This window comes from Clinocottus analis, unplaced genomic scaffold (assembly GCF_023055335.1).
Source record: "Clinocottus analis isolate CAN_PGR_092001 unplaced genomic scaffold, fCliAna1.0.p SCAF_14, whole genome shotgun sequence".
Lineage (NCBI taxonomy): Eukaryota > Metazoa > Chordata > Actinopteri > Perciformes > Cottidae > Clinocottus > Clinocottus analis.
In genome coordinates, this window is record NW_027175865.1 from 7,345,719 (window position 1) to 7,364,948 (window position 19,230).

Below are 19,230 nucleotides of genomic sequence, written 5' to 3' on the forward strand. Positions count from 1 at the left end.
CTCCACTGACAGCAGAGAGAGCTGCTTCTCTCCACCGACAGAATTAGTGCAGGTCAGGGAGGCAGAGAAAGTGACATGCTGTGATACTGTTCAACATGACCATGAGGAAATGTGTTCCTTCCCAGCTGAAGACCGTAATTAGTTTGCCTTTGTCTCCTCTCTTGATAGAAATGTTAGGCAACTGGCTGGGCTTGGCCACTCACACACTGATGCCACTAATTAAAAAGTTTAGCGCTCTAAACATAAATCAAGTGTTCTGGTTACAGTCAGGGGCCGTGGATGCTGTTAATTTCTTTAATACGCGTGATTCAGTGTCTCCAATAAACGGACTTCAGCGCTACATTTTAATGATCTGTCTGTATAGCTTAGCTCAGCATGTTTAATTAAAGCGCTCTGCAACGTTTGTCCAGATTGAAGCCACAATGAGGTACGCACGGAACAGTGCCTCGCCTCATGAGCCTCTCTCCACTGACATCAGCGGCTGCTAAAAAGAGATCCCCCTATACTGCCGCGATTGCTACCTCAATGCGAAAGAAAGGAGGCTCTTAATTATGACTTGTGAGTGGGGGAGAAGTTGAGCTTCCCTTCTTCCCGACGGCATCGTTAGCCATGCTCCCTAATTATCCAGGTAGCTGACGGATCAGTGACAGGGCCCCACCGATTAATGCTTACAAATTCAGCAAGGTGTCAAGTCGGCAAGCTGCCTTGATATAATCAACTCGGCGTTCGCCGCTTCTCGTGCACCCAGCCCCCCCCTCCCAGTAGTCCCAGCGCACGGTCGAACAGGAGAGGTGACGTGACGCGTCAACACGTGCGGCTTGTGAAGACGACACCGCGCTGGACACCACCGCGCCTGTAATGAGGTTACGAGTGAGCGGAGTCTGGATGTACACTTGTGTTTTTGTACATGAACTGATGGCACTGTAGACGCAGCGTATAAGTGCAGCACAGCTAGGCCTTCATAGACTTGCTGAATAGCATTGAATGTGAGGTATGTTCCGGCCTCTGAAGCCAAGCAGAATTAGTATATTTTGTTGTTGTTGTTGTTGTTACTTTGCATTGTATTTTCTCTGCAGAAATTTAGCTCCCGGCACCTGACAACTAAGAAGCCATCGCCTTGGAACCTTGTGTTGGTTTTATCTGGATTTTTTCTGATAAAGTATTTAATGACATCACAAGCTAAAGCTACGCTGTGAGATTTAGTATTTTTTTTATTTGAAGTGAAAAGTCTGAAGATGAAAACAGAGCGTGTGTGTGTGCGCGCGCGCGTGTGTGTGTGCGTGTGTGTGTATAAGAGTCACTGAGCAAGACGAGGAGTTTGTGCAACCCTGCGTGTGTGTGTATGAATGTGAAATATTCTGATCCCCGTGATAAGGCAGTGTATGTAAAGTGTCATTAACCGGTGACATTGACTGAAGGAGTCAGTGGATATATTTGCTATCCCACACTCCGCTACACCCGCAGTTTCATTTGCATGGGGTGTCACAGCCAGTAGGCCTTCAGGAAATCAAAGACACACACTAATGCGCACACTCGCACAACTACACTCTATGTCCTCATCTTCGTGGAGGTTAAGTGACAAATGAAGATCGATGACTGCTCTTATGGAAAAGAGAGGCTCGGATTGAAAATATGTGGGAATTAGGCTCGGCAGCAGGGTGACGATGTGGAGGCTCTCAGGGCTGCAGCAGTGAGGTAAAACTATCCCGGAGCTAAATGAGGTTGAGAGGAAGCAGGAAAACCTGGATTTTCACTCAAGCGTGACACAAGAAGTGAAGAAAACAATGAATAAAACTCCGTAGCACCCTCACTTTTAAACACATCCTGTGCGTTTCTATTGTCTCTGATTTTCAGTGAGTATGTTTTCCATTCTCAAAGATAGCTTGGCGTTGATTCAAAACAGCTGCACAACAAAAGCCACAATGTACAGTGGGGATGGAAAATAAAAACAAGAATGACGTCATCCACAAAATTAATCCTTGAGGGGTTTAGGCCACCAGTTGCTTATTGCGAAGCATGCACACAAAGCTTTTCAGTAAAATTCAGTTGGGTGAAAAGAAAAGAGGTGAAATCCCAGGGAGGGTTTATTAAATCCATTTGTTTATTTATTCTTTATAGGTTTACACTAGCTGACCCTTATTCACCCTTGTTACAACCATGGCTGTGTGCGTTCCTCAAGATTCATGGATCAGCCTTCAACTATTTTCACAATCAATTATTCTGAAAATTACTTCCCTGATTAACAGATAATTGCTTTGTCCATAGATGTCAGAAGATTGTATTAATGTTATCATTTCACCAAGCCAGAGGTGACATGTGTAGATGTCTTGTACACATATTCAGTTTATTTATGATGTGGATGGGCATTCTGATACTTGAGAGGCTGCAAACAACAAACATTTGGCATCTTCAAAAGTAACGAATGAAATGATTAAATTATGAAAATGTTTGGCGATTTAATTTTTCACATGTTAAGAAAATTAAAGTTCCAGCTGGTTGTAATATTTTCACTATTTCAGTCGGATTCGGCAAAGCAGCAAGGGATTGTGGGAAACCAAATATTTGCTTGTTACCACAAACATTTATCTGAACGATTCCTGATGATTCAAGCTGTTTGGGACTCAGACAAGGGAAGACACGGGGAATTAGGCTAAGTGTGGAAGAAGGAAAGAAAAGAATGCAGAGGAGAAAGATAAAAATGGGAAGCGATGATTTAAGGCAAGAAGACGGGGAGGTCCAGGGTACACTCAGAGGTCAGCGCGTCCTCGGGGAAGCCTGCAGTCTACAGCGTGTTTTCGGTTGTTTCCCCATGTTTCCTTTGCAATACAGCCGTTTTATATGTCTGTCATCTAAGTACTTTCGCATAAATCCACTTTATGGTTTTAGTCATGAATTCCAGTGTAATGTTACACCAGTGTATTTGTATGTATCGTGTGTGTCCCTGCATGATGGATGCTCTGTACGCCAGACAGACGCCACCATGGAGAGACAGAGTTAGCCATTGTTGGTTGCTGTGATCTAATTCGTCTAAAGCCAAAAAGACGCCACATTTTCCCTAAATGATCTCAGAAATTACTCACCATTGACTTTTTTTTCTTCTTCTTCTTCTTTTGTGCTACACTTGATGGATTGGAAATTGCCACTAAGGTGGCGTCTGCTGCAGTAATCGTGGTGATCATACTCAAGATAAAGCTGGAGATACTTGGCCACCATAGCAGGCGCATTGATGTTTGAATTACTCTTAGTACTCCTTTATATTGAGTCCCTTGCTCCATCGTATTGCTGATACTGAGGTCAAGAGCTCAGCCAGTTAAGCTAAGTCTGAAAAGCTTCGATCCACAAAGTACACAATAACAAAAAACAGTGAGCGAGTTGCTGCCGGAGGCCGTGCACGACCCTGCTGGGAAGTTGTCCTGCTTCTGTTAACCGGCCTTGAAACATCTGGGTTGAAGCCTGGATGGGTACGAGAGGGTGTGCGGGGGAAGAGGGGGGGGAAGGAGACAACAAAGGGAGAGAAAGAAGGGCTGTGAAGAAAAGGTATTCAAAGTGACGGATGAACAGGACTTGGATCGACGTCCTCTCGCAACAGCTGTGACTGTTGCCATTGCTCTGACAGGTGTCAATTAAGAATTACTGCCGAGGCCCTGCAGTCATTTCTTTGCGGCCCAGCTGTCTGTCTCTGTGCCTTTTTGAGAAATAACACTTTACCCTTGTCACTGCTTTAGCGCTTAGCCACGGTCGCCCCAGAAAATGAGAGCATGGCGGGCACGCTAATCGATAACCAGTGTATTAGCAATTATTTTGCCCATTGATTTACGGTGGGGCAGCGACTCCCATCGTGTTATTAGCCACTGATTACATGCGCCTGCGTTGTACAGCAGACACACGGGCCAACACCACACTTGCTTTGCTGTTGCCAGGTATATATATATGTGTATATATATATATATATATATATATATATATATATATATATATATATATATATATATATATATATATATATATATATATATATATTATTATTAGATTGGAGATTAGTGCACATGTAGAGACAAAAAAACATATTTCATATATATATATATTTTTTTCCCATATTCTTTATTATAGGTTATACCATGAAGAACAATGTAATTAATTAAAATGACACGTCTTAAGGTTTTACTAAGTGTCCTTACAGAAACCACTTTCACCACTAAAGTGTCATGTGACTGCCACAGTAATACAGAATTGACGTCTCAGTCAAAGTGTAGGTCTCGGCCTGAAAGTATTACATTTGTGATTTATGCTTTCGAAGTTTGGCGACTTGCACACATCCTGTTGACTTCCCATAATCCCGAAAAAAGAAACCTGCTTGCAATTTTCGAATTTTCGACAGCAGCTACTCGTCAGCCTGTTGCTTAAAGATGACTTCATCGGTCCCAGAATAAAAGCACACGTGGTGCTTTCGCTCCAGAAGCATCAATCCAATCGGTATTGGAACCGACTGTACTGACCTAAATAAGCAGATCGGTTATCGGCCAGATGTGACAAATCCACATTAAACACAGTTCCCTTATCAGTGGTATCATCAGAGAAAAAGTTGGAGAGCATCCCTAATGTCAACTTTCCGTTTACTTTTCAGTTCTTTAGCGGTTCTCTCAAAGGGATTCAGAGCACAGCAGCAAACAACTGTTTGCGAAATGTGTAGTAACAGTTAAAAACAATTGTGGAAACTAGCTAGTGAAAAGAAATAAGTCATTTCAAGACACTAACTACTGCAGTACCTTTTCGCTGAATATTGTATCTGAGCAGAAATTCTATTAAAGTTCAGAATGGGAAAATTAAAACTTTGTAATAGAGAGTTGCATCAATTCTTCACACCAAATTACAAAGCAACCCTCAAACGGCTGGAGGCTTACAAATAGAATGTGTGTATTTATTTATTTATTTTGTTGTGGTTGCCAAGGCAAAAGCCGAATATGGGCTTGAATACTTATGCACATGATGGCTGTACACTGATATATACTTCAATAATAATCAAACATATTCAAACTAAGCAGCAGGTAGTGTTAAAGATTGTTTTCCACTTTAAAGCTCAAAAGAGAGACTTTTTCAGCATGTGGAGCATGTTGGCAAGAAGCAGTCAGTATTATATATACCATGAATTAAAGGCCTCAGGATAAAAAAACTGTCGCTGCAAGTGGACAAAAGTCAGGGGGCGCGGACATTTTTATCCCCAAAGGAGTGTTTATTTAACTGATAAGGTGGATTTAGAAGCGATGCATATCATTTTAGTCACTATTTTTGCTGCAGATAAGCCATCTGGGAGTATATACAGTTAACAGATGACACTTTGTCCTTGAGCGCGGACGCTGAGGAAGGTCACACTGCAGCCCAGTCTCGTGTCACTGCCATCCTCCACTCACCCTCTTCATCTTTATATCAGCCCACGCCTCGATTTTTTGAGGATTACTGGCCTCTTTTCTCTCTCTCTTTCTCTCTCTCGCCCTGTAAGCCTTTTCTCATCTTCCTATCTGTCATCAATCTCTATCTTACTGACTCAATTCTCCTCTACCCTGCTCATATTTTCTTTCATCTTCCTCCCTGTCTCTCCCCCTCATCTATCGTTCTCTCTCCTCTCTCTCTCTCTCTCTCTCTCTCTCTCTCTCTCTCTCTCTCTCTCTCTCTCTCTCTCTCTCTCTCTCTCTCTCTCTCTCTTTCTCTCTCTCTCGCCGGATGCTCAAGAGTCAGTGAACTGGTTACAAGAACATGAACTCGACATCTGAAAAGGAGAGCGTAATGTATACCCTTTCAGGCCCGCTGGCCTCGTTCTCACATTTCAAGAGCCTCCTTTTGCGATAGTTTGATTTCAGCGACTTCCAGCAGTCACACTTCTTGTTGTTGTAAAAATGTGAACGGTCACAGGGCAGTTAAATCTTGTGTCATCGTCTTTCAAGTCCAAACACATGACTGTCACATATTTTCCAAGACTATTTCTATTCTCGTAAAATGATGTTACAGGAAAGGAATCAAAGCACATTGTGTGCTATTTAGTTTTGTTTGACTTTTAACACATAAAAGAAACCCATCGACCACAATCTTCTCGGGGGTTACACAGAGTAATTACTTAACAGTGTTCGGCTTGACTGGCGGTGGATAAGGGATGTAACGTCGCTGGATCCCAGTCGATTCAACAACACCACATGCTGCCTCTAAAAGTTCCTCCCAAATCTTCCCTGAGCCGCCGCGTTGTCTCAGACGGTGACAATCACAGGGGGGTATAAGCTCAGCTCTGTCCCTCTAAGTCGTCTGTCTCGGAGAGAGCAGCGGGAGGGCTCCCGTACACCCAAACGTCTCCTCTGTCAGTGTGTCTCTCTCGTCACTCAGCACACCAGCGCTTCCCGTGGAACTCGCCGTCCACCTGAGCATCTGTTTGTGATCACCTGCCTCTGCCTGTCTGCGACTGTTGTCCTGTTTACTTGTCTATCTCTGGTCCATCCGCCTCTTTTTTTGCACTTTTTTTTTTTTTTTACAGATAAAACTAACGATTATTTATTAATTCATTATTGAGGTTGAGAAGTGCTCGTTCACGGAGCAAGGCTAGCTGTTTCTAGACTTAATGCGAAGCTAAGCTAACCACCTGCTGGCTGTCACTTAATAATTACTGTACAGACATTGTACATATTTAAAGTGGCAATGGAATGGAAGTTGGGGCGTTTTAGAGCAATTGGACCTCTAAAAAATGGGCAGACTTAAAGCATCGTAAGGATAAGGAGCTACAAAGAAATTCCCCGTAGTTAAAAGTTGCAGATTGATGGATAGATGTCATATGATTGGTTGAACCATTAAAATGAGGCTGACACATCAGTGATGCTCTATATAATAATCCATACATGCCACTGATGGAGCCGGCATTATGAGTACTTTTATTTGTGATACTTTTTTTTTGTACTATGATTGAAGTGAATTTTTAAATGCAGTACTTTAAATTATGTAATGCATTATTATAATAATGCAGACATTTGAACTTTGGCAGTAGGTACTACCTTTACTTTATTTACCTCAAAATAATGCATTCCTCTACCACTTGCCTGTATAGCCGCTTCGTGCACTTTTATGGATGTGTTTGCTCCCTCATGCAAAATATTGTCCATGAAAGGCTTCTGGATCTCGTCTGACTCGTCCATTGGAGTCTATTCAGTAGTATCTGTGCCTTTTTTATTTGGGTAGCGCTTGTTGTTTGAACTATGTTAAGGTCTGTGCAATATTTTTGTCTACGTGGTAATTACTGACAGTATATTTGTAATTCATCTGTTCTTACATTCAAAGACACATTCCCAGTGTGTATGACTCATTCGAAGGTGTGAGTATGACGTACTTTGATTTTATTTTTACTAAACAGCTCTGTTTTTCCCCTCATCTCAGTGTGTCACTTCATTCCCTCTCCTCATAGTTGGAGCCTCATACTTAAACTTCTCTGTTTTAACAATATCATCTGATTTAGGAAACAGAAAATTAACAGCGAACGTTGTACACATTAAACTGGAAGTTCAAAGTTATGACTCAGTTCACAATATTTATATCAAACTGGACAGAAACTATCAGCTAGAAATATTTTTTACAAAAACATGATAATGGTGATTCAGTATGCTACAATTTATTTAAAGCAACAATCATTATAATCATAATTATTATTATTAATTTAGTTATAAATTAAGAAATTGTCTTGAATATATAATAAATCATTTGGTCCATACAATTCTGGAAGATAATATAGTTTCAATCACAACCTCCCAAAGCCCAAATGTTGCCTGTCGCCCAAAACCCCAAAATACTGTTAAAAACTCTTTTATATTCAAAACAATATATTACATCTTTGAGTCATGGTACATCATAAATACTTTTTGATTTATGTGCACATGAAACACATTAATAACAGCATAAACAACATGATAAAGGTCAGATGAATGCACTTTAATCATCATTTATTAAAACAGTGGAAGTATACAAACTGATTGGTGAAAGTTTACGTTTCATGTCATGAGGTCAATCGTTCTTCGAGCCAGCAACAGGAAGAAAAGTGCAGATTCAACTTGCTTGAGGGTACAGCAAACAACAGGTTGTTTGTGAGGGTCCATCTGAATAAGAAGAGCTTTGGCTAAACTTTTTAATACAAAAATATAAAAAAGTATCAGCATAGTATCAACATAATGAACAACTATGTTCATTTTTTGTAGTTACTTTATTCACACAAGAAGCACCGAACACGATCCGTAACGTTACGTTTCTTTTGTGTGCACGGGGCGAAGCGTTTGTCCGTAGGGAGACTGTGCATGTCAGGATTGGTTAATTAAACTCAGTCTAACTAAACAAGATCAAGGAGCAGAATGGCTCGCGCTGATTAACATCAAGTTGAGTCAATTATCTCCTTCCACTTCCTCCTCCAGTAACTTCACCACGACGTACAACAGCCAAAGAGAGAATACTCTCAATTATTTTACAAATGTGAGCATCGTTCTTATGGCATTGTGAATTAAATACGAAAAGGAACCTGTCGTGTGTATTTTTTGTCTGAGGGACAGAGTGTTACACGGTACTACAAGGCTGCATTTCTGGTCGATCCAGGACACTTGCAGCTTACTTCCACTTCCAAAAAGACAAGATGTGACATTATGCTTTGAGGTTCAATTATAAAAGTTCCGAACACCTACTGTAAAAGCCTGACAACTTGTGCGAAGCCGTTAAAAGTGCCCTCCTTGGGACTGGAAATTAACACACACGACTGGACAAGCCTGTCTGAATGGAAGTTGGTTAAAAAATAAGACATTTTCACATATTCATTAAAACTATTTTAAAACTACAGTTGGCCTCGCGGTGCCAAACAGTGGAGCTACTGTGGAAGCAGTGCTGATGGCACAATCCTGAGCGGGTGATAATGTGAACCCCCTCCTCTGGATATTTGGGATCTATTATGTATGGAGGAGCTGAGTGTCTACATGACCGGGGCCAGAGAGCTAGACACGACTGAGTGAGGCCCTAGTGTGTGTGTGTGTGTGCGTGTGTGAGTGTGAGAGCGAGTGTGAGAGAGAGGGGAGGGGCTTTAAGGGGTGAAAAAAAGGGGAGAAAAAGAGAGTGACAGCAGACAAAAAAGAACCAGGGAGAGACGGGAGGGGGAGGGGGGGGGTGACAAAGGAGGGAGGGATGAGGGAGTGGAAAAAGAGGAGGCAAAGCAACAGAGGAGTGAAAGAGAAATGACTTGAGGGGTTGAGGGATGGAGAGAGAGGTGAATAAAGCGAGAGAGAAAAGTATCAAGGCAATGGAGAAGAAAAAAGAGGCGAGAGAGAGAGAGACAGCGAAAGCAGTTGGAGAGTGGAGGAGAGAGAGAGAGAGAGAGGGGAGGATGTCACCCATGGCTGCCACTCATCACTCACAGCTTAATGACGCTCTGCTTCTTTTCCGTGGGAGAGGAGGAGGAGGAGGAGGAGGAGGAGGGGGAGGAGGGGAGAGGGAGTTTGGCCCAATCAAACAGGGTCATACAGAGTTCACAACCTCCAGGTGGGAATGTCCTCCACCAGGGAAATGTCTGTGCATGTGTTTGGTGTGTGACTGTGAGGACCGCCTGGACCTTGAGATAGTTTAGTGAGGGTGTTTTAAGAATCTCTGACCAACGATACCGGCGAGGTTTGATAGAAGGATGAAATATAGAGTTTATTTTTTTTGTTTTATATCTGACACTTCTCTAAACATGGTTTTGTCTGCTATGATTTTGACTGCCTTTTTTTATGTTGGTTAAGGTGCAAATGCCATGTCCAAAGTTTGTGTTCATGTGTTTATACATGCGTACGTTTGAAGCATGTGTGTTTACGTGTGTGTACGCGCATGTTTGTTTTCGAGAAATCCACTCCGGCTGTCTGTTGCTTCCTTCTGGGATTGGCTTGATTCCTATTGGGGTTTTGATACAGCTTGTGTGTGTATATGTGTGTGTGTGTTTGTGTGTGCTCAGCTCCGCTTGTCCTCTCACTCAGTCCCGTTTCTGGGAAGCATCAGTCGTTTAAAACTCAAACGGCAGGATTTTATCCCTCGCTCTCCTCCTCGCACCAAATTTGGGGAACAGCTGGGGTCGGCCATGACGATGATTTGTCTCTCTCTGCCCGTCCGCCTGACAGGTTGAGAGCAAGCACACGCACGCACACATGCACATGTACGCAGACACTCACTAATAGGCACACACACACACACACAATTAAACATGCACTCAGTATCACAGACAGACAGGCACAAACACACAGACACATACCCCTTATAAGAGGCCATGTTCTCAAGGCGCTGCCAAAACACTCTGATTTCCTTTAGCCTGGGCGGCCATACATCAGCTCGGGGCCTCCCAGCCCGGATGGCAGGGGCTGACAGAATGACATGTGTCATTTATCAAACGAGGGGCGCCAGGCCTCAGGAAAAGAACAGACCGCCGCGTGACAAAGCCCCCCGAGAGCTCTCCTCCACTCGCAACGAGGGGAGTGTGTCAAGGGATAGACACTGACAAATCTGCGGAGATAGAGCACACATGGATACACGCTGACACCAACACACAAGCAGAGGAAACACACACTGAAAGGCACTTCCAGCACAAAAACCACCCCAGTGATAACTCATTATATCCAAGGTGCAGTGTGGCTTTAAAGGCTTTATTTTTTTTTGCTTGTCTTTACAGAAAGAAGAGTCTAAAGCAAAGAAATATATTTTCATGATTTCCAACGTGCTGGCAGTGGACCCACAAACACACATACCCACACATACACCCACATATATGTTTCCCTTGCAGGCAGGGAAGCCGCATGCCAAAGCTTCTCCTGTTGCCAGCAGCAGGCCTGTCTGTGTGCCCGTCCTTCTTAATGAACGGTCACTGGCTGCCGAAAGAAACTCTCTTAGTTGGCAACGCCGCTCCATCTCCTTCCTTTCATATCCATGCCACCGCATACTCACAATATCCTTCTTTTCTCCTTCATTATGTCTTCCTCCTCTTCATTCCTTCCCTTCGCTCTACGCTCTCTCTGTCATGATCCCCCTCCACCCCCGTTTACTCTTTCCATAGCCTGTTCATTTGTCTTCATAAGCCTAATTTATTTTCTCTGCCAGATGCGAGCTGACAGCCATCAGTCTCTCTCCCACACACACTGACGCACACACACCTGACCCCCTGACATGCAGACAAATACACAACTGTACGCACAAATGCACGCAGCTCTTTTCTCGCTTTTTATTCATTTACTCTGTCTCTATTACACGCACACACACACACACACAGCCCGTATTACCTCACACTGCTCTGAGGTCAGCCTTGCAGTCGCATACCCTCTGTTTTACCCCTGTCCTCCACCCCCTCCAACCACCAGAACCCTCCCATTAACATTACTGGAGATGGATGTGTCTTCATAGCCCAGATTGATTGCGGATATAGAGTTATGGTGCCATTTATGTGTGTGTGTGAGTGTGTGCGTGTTAGTGTTAGATGGAGGGCACTTTGGGAGGCGACGTTTGGAGCTGAAATGTGAGGGAGGCAGGCTTCTCTCGTTTTCCAGAACCTTCCAGCCGTTCGTTGTCTGTCCGCAGTCTGATATTGTGCTCTGTTGAAGGATTGCTTCCTCTCTTCCTGCCTCTCTCTCTCTCTCTGTGACTGTGAAGCTGTTCATAGCCATTGTTCGCTCACACACACACACACACACACACAGGCATACACACACACACACACACACATGGGCATGCATAGTCGCACACAGACGCAATCAGGTTGAGATGGCTACTGATACTAGTCCACTTTGAGAGCCCAGTACATAATTTACTGACTTTCTCGAGGGACCTTTTCTCAGCTCCTAATCCCTCCTCCCTCCCATCATTTGTTCTTTTGTCACTTTATTGCCATGGTCATCAGGAAAGGGAGAAAAAAAGCTCTACACAAAGTACATATACACACTCCAAACTCAGTTCAGCTTATGCTTTTGTTGTTTTTTCTTTTCTTTTTTTTTGTCACACTCCTGTGCTATTCATCAGGCTTTAAATCCTAAACTAGTGTTGAACAGGAAAACTTTGTTTAATGGAGCGCCATGCTTTGCTTCTACCTCGTCACTTAAGCGGGCAGAATAAAAAAGAAAATGTGGCGATGCATAAAGGATAACAGTTTTGATGGTGCACAATTTCTGGAATTTCCCTGGTGACACGAGCAGTTAAAAGCACTAAAATGTTTGAGGACATTTGGTTGTCCTGAGCAGCTTCCTGCCCTTAGGGTTTGCGGTTCTATTTAATTTCCCTGAAGTGACTTTATGGTTTTGAAAGTTCTGATTTCTTTGTCTGTCTCTGAGGTCATGTTCTCACGTAGTCCTCTGCATTCTTGTGTTCAGTGTTGCTTATCTGGTCCGCGGTTTATTTTGAATGTCTTCCCAAGAAGTAGATAAGGGTCGAGAGGAGCTGATGAAATGTTTTGATCCAGAAAGACAACATTATGTGCGCGCGTACCCATCTGTCAGACTGCCCAGTAGTCACACCGCTTCTAAAACCGAAAACTTCCAGTCGGTAGAGTTGCAAAATGAATCTGCTCAAATTCAAGGTAAGCTTTAGCAAACCGTACTAAGCTAACGTAGCTTTTATATCTGCTCCTCAAAAGAGTGTTTTCTTTTGCTTGAGTTAGCGAGCTGGCTAGGCCAGAGAGCTTTCTCTCTCTTTGGACAACTCTTTATTGAATACAATTTTTTTTTTTTTTAATGCCAGGGCGAGTTAACGGCCCATTGTGGACAAAGTAGAAAGAAGCCCTGAGAGCTATTGTTAGTGACTAGCATTAGTCCTTCCTCTGGCTGGCTAGCTTGTCAGAAGTTACGGTTATGGTAGATCACTAGCTAACCCTGTAAGTGTTTAGTCCTAGAAAGCTCAGAGAACCACACATTTTGCAAAAGACATGGATGAATTTCACCGTGTCATTTTCTGGTGCGAGTGGGTCGTTGAGGTGCCTCCTTCCCACGGAGAGTAAAGGATCAGATTCGTACAACAGTGTGTGTGTCGACACGTGTGTGTGTGTGTGTGTGTGTGTACTTTTCTCCCTCTCCCTCCGTCTTTTTTCCTTCCCTGTGTTTTGTGCCTCAGCAGTGTACAAAGTGGATGGCCTCTGTGAATTGAGGGGAGGTCTGACAGCGTGGAGAAGGTTGATTGATGGCTTATTGTGCAACCGGACTCGGCTAGACCGAACTGGTTGGGTTGTGACCCTGCGTTGGCCCCGTGCCCTCTCATTTTCTCCTTTATTTTAAATCCTCTCCCTTACCCTGTATCTCACCATCTACCTCTGCCCCCAACACACTCCCTCACACACAGTGCATAAATAAACACGCATGTTCAGACTGTAAACACACTTCCTCTTTGTGCTTTCTTCTCCTCCCCTCCCCCCTCCTCGTCTTCTTTGCAGCGCTAAACGCATCATTGTTGCCATCATTCATTCTTCGCCGTTTCCTTTCTTCCTTCCTCTGCCCACTTTGTTTTCTTTGTCCCTCCTCCTTCAGGACAGGTTTTGTCCCGTGAGTCATTTCATCAGGTTTCATTTTACAGACCCTATTCATACAGTCTGAAACACTGGCCACTCTCAAGAAAAGCTCAAAATGACCCCAGTAGACAAATCCAGTGCCACTTTGGATGTGGTTCACCAACCCGTTCTTGCCAACTGGGGAATCTACCGACAACTACAATTCAACAAATTCAAGAGAGACAAAGTTAGCCTAAACACTGAGGCACACTCACTTAAACTGTGGCTCAGCCTGTTTTTCCGACAATGATTTTCTGCTTCTATTCTCCACACAACCATAGTGATTTATGGTAATTATCCATCTTTGGGGTCATCCATCAACTGGTTGTTGCTAGGCGATGAGAGCAGCTGTTGTTTAGTCAGGGGAAGCTCCACCGTCAGGGCAATGCAGGTGAATTCAAAAAGACGGCATCTCTGAAGAATGGGTGATTCTGTGTCGGTAGCTGGTTAGCTTTGTGATTCATTCTCTTCCGATTTCAACAGAACACGTTGGTCATGTAGCGGCCACCCTCGATTGATCCAAAATAGAACACCGTGTATAATTAAAGGTGTCTGTCGTCCGGCAAAGTGTGAAAATTTAACAATACTGATATTGAAATCCTAATTTTGAAGAGGTTAAAACTTCTTAGGGATGGTAAAGAAACTGACAATATTTTCTCTAAAAGAATCTGTTTCATAAATGGCATCTGTCGGATGCAGCCTACATTGAGTCAGCGCTTGGCATTGCGTTGTGTAAATCTCACTTCGCATCATCTTTAATTAGCATTAGTAATGCATTATCTGAATCTGTACTTTGCCTGAAAACAAACCAGATGGTGTGTGCAGCACTAGAGAAACGTTCGATTGTTGGGCGTGGGGGGTTTTGGCTGAAAAGCAGAGCGGAAAAGGCTGGAATCTGCCGCGCCGATGATCTAATGGCTGTTGTTTCATCTCAGAGCAAGCAGGCACTGACAGTTCAGGGAAAAGGTGATTTATAGACCACAGTCACTGTCATGGCGTGTCGAAACTGGCTCGCGGGAGATCTGAACAAACAGCGGCGGAAAGAAAGAAAGAGAGAGGGAAAAAAAGAGAAGGAGAAACTTGCAAAACAATTCTGGAAATAATTTTCTTTCAAAGAAAATGACTGCAGTTCTCCAGATTTATTGTTTTCTTTCATCACTGATCTCTTCTGTGAACATAATTTGCTTTTACTCAGTCACATTGAGCGTATCTTCACATATTGTACTCGTAGTGGTCTAATGTTGCTGAGCTAGAGGTAAAAGGCACTGTCTATGTGACCCATATAAAAAGGCTATTAGCATAAGATGGGTTCAAGTAATTGCAAATTACTTAGAAACATATGTGAAAGCCCTTAGGACAGGCAAAAGATTTGGAAAAGGTCATTTTTTTTGTAATTCATATTTTATAAACAATCCAAAGCGGTGACGCAAAGTCTGCAGGAACAGTAAAAAAAATAATCTAATTCAAAATGGTGTCTGCAGATAGCTACCAGCAGAAAGAGCAGACTTTACTGGCTGTTTTTTTCCCTCCTTCTCCCAACCGGAAGAGTCGTGGAAGCTGAGAAGGTGGATTTGTACGACACACAAGCTATTAGAAGCCCCGGAGCTATTGTGCCATATGGTGGACTATTCCATGTGGGTTAGTGGAAGGTGGGGCCGCGGAGGGGAGCTGTTAGGTAGGCTGTTTCATGTCTGGTCAAGCAAGCGGAGGGTTAAATTATGGCTAATACATGGTAACTCTGATTTGTTTTAAGGAGCGGTTACCTCCTCAATTTAAAGTGATATCCAGTCCCGAGTTTATAATTTAACCAACTTCCTAAACATTTTGACAATGTAGATCTCAAACGATTCCTTCTGACGGCAACTGGTTATGCAGAATGGTATAAAAAGCTCTATTAGTGTGAGTTGTCTTCCAGCTGAGAGGAGACTGTTGGTCTGTGCCAGTTTGCCTCAGTGTACATCGTCGGCAGAGTAGTCCAAAGACTGTCAGGTCCTATGAAACCACAGCCTCCACTATTCTGGAGAGAGGAGAGAAAAAAAAGAGCAAGAATGAAGAGGACTGGGGAGAGCAGAGAGAGACAGAGATTGCCTGACATACTAAGCATTACCATAATTGGCTTTTCTACATGATAGGACAGAGGAAATAATAATGTCATTTTATTTACAGCCTTCTCTCTGCTGAAACACACACACACTCATGCACGTCGTACAGGTCAATGACACACACTGATCAGGCCTGTCCAAAGCCATCAGAGGTGAGTGGCAGGGAATGGAGGGGCCAGTGACAAAGCGAAACGGGAGAGAGAAATAAGACTGCCACACCAGAGCTCCCATTTTGAAGGGCCACTAAACGGTGTGAGCCTCGCCGGCCGCCCCGCTCTGAATGCAGCGCCCGGCTACGCGGGATAAATCAGCAGGGTGAAAGCTGGCGGAATTGGACATTAGCACTGCAAATGAGAGCCAGGATTGCCCTCTTCTCCGAGACAACATGAATAAATGAAGAAGGTTTAGAGGGGAAAGTGTGCGTTTTGTGTGGGTGTGTATGAAAAAGAGGGGGGCCGGGGGTAGCCATACCAGTTATCCCTATCCCTATCCCAGTCTCGTTTAATCTCTGAGAACTGGTCAGTATGTCTGACACCTACCAAGTGCTGCTGGATTTGTCACTATAATAAAAACTTATTTTACCATTTTGTGTCAGTGGGCAGTCAAAGTCATACTTACTGTAGCTTTAAATTGCAAATATATTCTCTGTTTTACAAATTCTTTCTAATACATTGGCACAGTTTAAATGAGCATGTATGTCCAGGCAAGAGCCTTACTATTAGGAGTTATTTATTTTATTTAAAAAAGAAAAACTTTATTACAAAATGCAGCCACACACAAACTAAACCTCGATAAAGTTCAGTGCCAAATTTTGAAGAATTCATTAAATCAATAAATATCTGATTTAGAGAATGTAAAAGCAAGCTTATGAATCTGACCATGTATTCAATGGCAACTTTTGGTACTCATTGCGATGGACACATTTTCAGTTAAAAAGTATTGAGGTTTAATATCAAAGCCTCGTCAAAGGCACGTGTACATGTTTGCATGATCCATTCATGTGTGTTACATGTGCTTCAGGAGCAAGGAAACTGTTTTCTCAAACCTCAGTTGCATTTGTTCTTACAAGTGTGTGTGTGTGTGTGTGTGTATTTGTGTGGACCTCACACAGCTTCCTGCCTTGGGGGAGGGTTGCCGTTTGGGGGGACAGGTGTGTGTGGGTGTGACTAGGGGGGTGTCCTACTGTGGTGTCACCTGTCTGCAGCTAGAGATCCTGGACTCTGGGCACAACAATAGTGACAGGTTCCTCTCCAGACGCAGATGGCTTCGCCTTCCCCCCGCCAGCAACATTGCATCCCTACATGCACCTGACTCCCTGTAACACTTGACACACACAGACAAGTGATCAGCTACACACCTATCTTACACACGTCTATAAAATCGTGCACGTATCATACATTTCGCTACTTTCGTTCTCCTGATCTCGTTCTTAGTTTGTTGCATGCAGTTTAACTTCTCTGTCTTGTTTTTTTGTGTTAAATATGCACACACACACACACACACACACACACACACACACACACACACACACACACACACCTCTTGTTCGCTGGCCTAAACATATCTTTTCTCCTCTCTTTTCAAAACTTCCTCTCTCTTCCCTATCCTCCTTGACAGCACAAAGTGGGCTTACGTTTTTGACTGACAACCACAACAGACACCTTCCCCCACTCCTCCCCACCCCCCCCGTTTTAATCCCCTCCCTATCCCTCGCTCCCTCCCTCTCCTCTTCCTCTTTTGTTCTGAGTGACGCTCGAAAGCCGCCATGTCAGCATCTTTTCCATCTCTGATTGCCTTATTAGCCGGCGGTGGCACCCGCAGCTTTTCTGACACAGATGGTGAAGGAGGAGGCTTCGTGCAAGGGGTTGAAAAAAAAAATGGCTGACTTGTGTTTGTTGTTGTTACTTTCCCCTCCCACCTCTTCTCTGGCTTGTTTGCGTGGACACTGACACCTCGGGCTGACACTGACACACTCCTGACACTGATGCCTGTCAAGGCAACATACGGAGGATGGCAGGGAAAGACTAGAATTTAGTGTCAGTATGCTCTCAGTGTGTGTGTGTGTGTGTGTGTGTGTGTGTGTGTGTGTGTGTGTGTGTGTGTGTGTGTGTGTGTGTGTGTGTGTGTGTGTGTGTGTGTGTGTGTGTGTGTGTGTGTGTGTGTACTGCTGTCAGGTTTCTCTCACTTTGTCGGCTTGGCGGCTTTGTCTTTAACTACTCTCACCACATTGATTTTGAATAGGTTCGGTTTTGCATTTATTTCAATACTGTGGGCTGCATCTTGACGGGGAGGACGAGACAGGTTGAAAGAAAGTGCAGCTGCATTTGCAAAGGTTAAAATCTTCTAATTTAGTGACCAACTCAAGTGAAAGTACAGCCTGTATATAATTACAAGCTTGCAGTTAAGAGAAAAACTAGCACAGAAATAGTTTAATTAAGAAAAGGACATTCTCAAACACTCACACACACACACACACACACAGTTTCGCACACGTACAACGCTGAGAGTTGCAGCTGTTGGACCTCCAGCTTTTCCCAGGCAGCAGTAACTGGCACCTCATAAACATCAGGTATTATGTCCATTCCGATTATGGGATAGAGAGCTACATGCTGTTTGAAGCTGACAGCACATCTGCCTCCTCACTGGAGACTGATTCTGGCACCTCAGACAAGCATCTTACGAGGGAATGGATTGGGGGAGCTGCCTTAGCATATTTAACCCTCCATTTCTCCCTCTCCCTTATTCTCTGTAATGTTTCTCTCTTAATGTGGTTCCAGGATCACGTGTAACCTTTTCATCTCCCTACAATTAGAGAGAATATTTTCTGTAAATGTCTTATGGTTGGGGGTTTCGGTCATCTGATTTTTCTAATGCAGATTTTTTATCATTTTTAGAAACAAATGATTTGTATAAAATGTTGACAGTTACTAAGAGTGGGCAGCCATTTTCCTCTGATACTATAACTCTCTCTCTCTTCTTTTAAAATGGCACACTTGAAGCTGTGAGTACTCTGGGAGCATAGACAGTAACAACACGGCTTGTCATGTCCACTGGCCGTTTCCTTGCATCACGCTGTGAGGACTTCCATAGTCAATGCCAAGTTGACTCCAGCCAACCACGGCTTGGCAAGCCTGATGCAGCTGGCATTTTTCTCCACTATCTCTTACTTGGGAATCCATAGTATGTGTGGCATGTTGGAAGAATAGAGCAAATCAATGTTAGACACAGATCTGTGGTCACTATACGGCAGCAAAATAGACAATGAAATGCCCTACACAAAGGCTGGTGCCTGCTCTGGCTTTTCAATTTGCTGATTTTTTTTATTTTATAGAGTTGATGAATATATTAAAATGTTTGCACATATGCAGTAAATTCATCTTATTAATCCATTGTGAGCATTCAGCATATATGTTGTGAAGGAAACATCAAAGTCAGTGTTTAACAGAAAAATCAGAGAGACATTTTCCTCCTCAAAAATGTCTGCATTTGTATTGGAAAATAACAGATCTCACCACATGATTAATAAGTATCATCTCTACTGAGGATTTGTTCTTTGTATGATTTACATTTTTGCTTCTGTACACG

General features: G+C 43.4%; 1 protein-coding gene across 1 annotated transcript in view; it reads left to right on the forward strand.

The window, feature by feature from the left end:
- Positions 1-19,230, forward strand: part of LOC137785098 (teashirt homolog 1-like) — a 28,736-nt gene that overhangs the window by 4,661 nt on the left and 4,845 nt on the right. The gene's annotated exons all lie outside the window — the stretch shown is intronic.